The sequence below is a fragment of the Nicotiana tabacum genome, chromosome 10 (assembly GCF_000715075.1).
Source record: "Nicotiana tabacum cultivar K326 chromosome 10, ASM71507v2, whole genome shotgun sequence".
NCBI lineage: Eukaryota > Viridiplantae > Streptophyta > Magnoliopsida > Solanales > Solanaceae > Nicotiana > Nicotiana tabacum.
In genome coordinates this window covers 165170620-165174064 of record NC_134089.1, presented here as the reverse complement: position 1 = coordinate 165174064, position 3445 = coordinate 165170620, and the positions used below count along the sequence as shown (strand labels likewise).

The 3445-nt window shown below is 34.3% G+C and overlaps 1 long non-coding RNA gene across 1 annotated transcript; it reads right to left on the bottom strand.

Annotated features, from left to right (window-relative positions):
- Nucleotides 1-541: 541 nt before the first annotated feature.
- Nucleotides 542-1320, bottom strand: LOC142164809 (uncharacterized). Its single transcript, XR_012695875.1, has 2 exons — nucleotides 974-1320; nucleotides 542-602 (listed from the first exon to the last, which is right to left on the bottom strand). It is a non-coding gene; the product is annotated as an uncharacterized LOC142164809 (long non-coding RNA).
- Nucleotides 1321-3445: the final 2125 nt, after the last annotated feature.

The window sequence follows — 3445 nt, the reverse complement described above, 5'->3', positions numbered from 1 at the left end:
TCCTATAAGTCATGTCAGCTATTGATGCCAAGTACACAATAAGGAGTGATATTTAAGCCAATTAATACAATATTCCCAAAAAAACACCAAAACCAGTCAGTAGTTGTGCAAATCTCAAATTGACTTCTTAAAGATCCATTTCTGTTATCTCTCAAACATATGGAATGCAACGTAGCTTAAAGAAACATTAAAGATAAGAAAATACCCAAAAGCAACTGAAAACTTAGGTTCCCATTTAACCATTTCAACGCCAATTCACAAACTTAGCACACTAGAATAATACTCAAATGAATCCAAAATTAGCGACAACAAATGAGTTCAACAGGTCTGAGTATGTCCAAACATAAAGATAAAAATGAAAATCTTCTTAGATCAATACTCAATTCAGTCCCAGTAAATTTGTTTTCAACAATTATACCAATTCTTTAAACCCTTAGACCCATTTTAACCCACAACTCTTATCATACTTCAAACGACACAAAGAAGAAAGAAAAGAAAAGAAAAGAAAAAAAAATAGATTAAAGGAGCTAAGAGATGAACCTGAATCAACAAACACCTTGATTAATTCTGCTTAAACACTAAATACAAATGAAATCCAGTACCTAATATCAACACAAATAACAATAGGTTCAAGTAGAAATCGTGAAGCTCAGACAAAAATTTGAAACAGGTACCGGAATTCAGCACTAAACGCAAACACCAACTTAACTTCAATCAAGCCCCATTTTTGAGAACAAGAAATCAAGAGAGAAAAAATGCTGAGAAATCTATTTTGGTTATTTTTTGATTTTTTCTTGAAATGAAGTAAAACTGAAAATGAAACTTGGACTGTTTTGTTTTTTTGCCTTTTTGTTTATTTTCTCAAAATCCGACTAAAATTGAAGAAACTGAAGAAAGGGAGCTCCAAGAACCCTAGAAATTTTTACTCTCCTAAATTTTCGAAAAATCCCCCTTCTCACCAAGAAATCCTTACCTTATATATAAACCTCTAATCTTCTCGAAGCTTCTTCCAAAAAATCCGAAAATCCAATCCGTTTGTAAACGATTTTAGGGACAAATGGAATGTGTGGATTGATTTTCATCCATCCACGCTCCCATTCATCCAACAAATCGTTCCAGAATGCAAAAATAACGTGCAAATTCGGAGGGAAATTCTTGTTTTGTCAGAAATTCGTTAGGATTAGAGTGACGTGGAGAGATGGTACCCGTGTGTGAGTGAACTCGCCTGTGTTTCAGGCGAGTTAGGGTTGGGTTTGGACGAGGAGAAGATGAATAGTAGCAGCGCCACTTTTTGGCCTTCTTAGGTTTAGGGTTTGTTTTAGGGGGAGATATTATAAGAGAGATTATATATGAGGGGTTGTGGGGCGTGTCAACAGGGCGGGTTTTAGGGGTGTTTTGGGCTGGGGTGAGGGCTGGGTAAGGGGTGTATTAGGGGTGGAATTTGGCATTGGGACTCAGCCCCAACTTGGCCCAAATCAAATTAGGATAGCCCCCTTTGCTTTTTTTTTTCTTTTTCAACTTTTCTTTTGTTTTTTCCTTTTCCTTTTCTTTAATTAATGAAATCCTAAAATTAAATTCCTAAATTATCTAAAATGTAAAATTATACTAATTATCTAATTAAAATAATTATAAAGATTACTTGATCCTAAATAAAAAGAAAAATCACTAATCCAAAAATTAAAATGTAAGATGTAAACATGAGTCATTTTTTATTTTTATTTTTTAATAAAACAACTAATTAACTAATTAATCCTAAAAGTGCAAAAATAAAGATCTAAATGCAATGTATGGCATTTGTTTTTGTATTTTTCATGATTTTAATAGAAGAAACATGCATTAAAAATGTAAACAATTAACACAAATTCCTACAAAATCCTATAAAATTGCAAACAATTGGGAAAAATTTATTTCTTTAATTTGTAGGATTATTTCACATAGGAAAAAAATCACGTGCTCATAACCATGTCATGGCCTGAGGATCTCTCAAATTTGCATATCATTATTCAAAGGCGTCATGGTTCGAAGACACCATTTTCATGGCCCGAGAACATCATTTCATGGCCGGTGAATCACCTATCTCACAATTCATGGCCCAGGACATCATAGTCTAAGGACATCATCCGCACCGTCCAAAGGCAATCTTTCATGGTCCAAAGGAAATTTTCATCACGTTTAAATTTTTGCAGCAATTTACTACTTGCATGCATCGTATTTTGACTTTGCAGGTGATCTCGGAGGTAACTGTTTTTCAAACGGGAGCAACCATTCGCTCCGCTTTCCGCTCATGCCATTTTCGTTTTGCCATTCATAACCGATTCTCATCAGCTACCCATCTTATGTATTATATCCAGTTATCTGCCCTATAATACATCTGATACACTCTAGACCTATAATCATAACTCCACTCGACATTACCCCTCATAAAAGAGCCTTTGCCAAAATTGACTACCATTCCTACAACAACTCCATCGGCTTCGTTCACCAGTGGATCCGGAACTACACATGGCCTGATTCCTATAAAATCAGGGATATGTAGGCAGTTCAGAGATCAGGATTCAACCCTTATTATTTCAAAACATCCCAATCGGTTAAAATTGGCCATCATTTCTTTACCCAAAAACTCTTTCATCCTTCCCAGGTAAAGAGGGGCATCTGTTGATATCCAATTATTTCTTATAATATTTTAAAATGCATGTATACTTTCGAAACTATGCATTAGCATCAATTGATATTTTTCCATAATTTCTATATTTTTAAATTAATTTATTCTAGTATTTTATTTTATATAAATAATATCAAAATTGCATCACAAATGGTTCTATAATATTTCATTGATTTAATTTTGATATCTATAGCCATATTAAGTTCAAATTATTTTACAAATAGCCAGATTTACACCTTTTGATTACAATTACACTAACTTTGCAATTATAGCCCATGTATACATCACTGCATATTTTACCAGAAATTGGTCCATTATATTTTTAGAAACATTGAATAATAAAGTACTTCTATGCATGAAAATTATTTTATAAAATATTTATTTATCAATTATTTGGGTATTTAACAAATAGCCTTTTAATTTCTCTAATTTTCGGACCTAACCCACTGAGACCAGGCCCAAACCAGTCAAACCCAACCCCAATTAAAACAAACCCGACCCGGGTCCCTCCTAATCCTGACCGTTGATCTCAAAGATCAACGGCCCTGATTTGTTCTTACCTTTTTTAATCAAACAACCCCCTAAACCCTAACCATTTCTCACCAAACAGCCGCCCTAGAATCCTTAATCCTCTCTGTCTCTCTGAGATCCAACCTTAACCCTATCCGCCGCCACCCAAAACCAGCCCTAATCCCTTTGATTCCTATTTGATCTATGGATTTCCATGGCTGTATGAGACTTCTACTTGTCTCATACTTCCCCTGGTTCCTTGATTTTTTGATT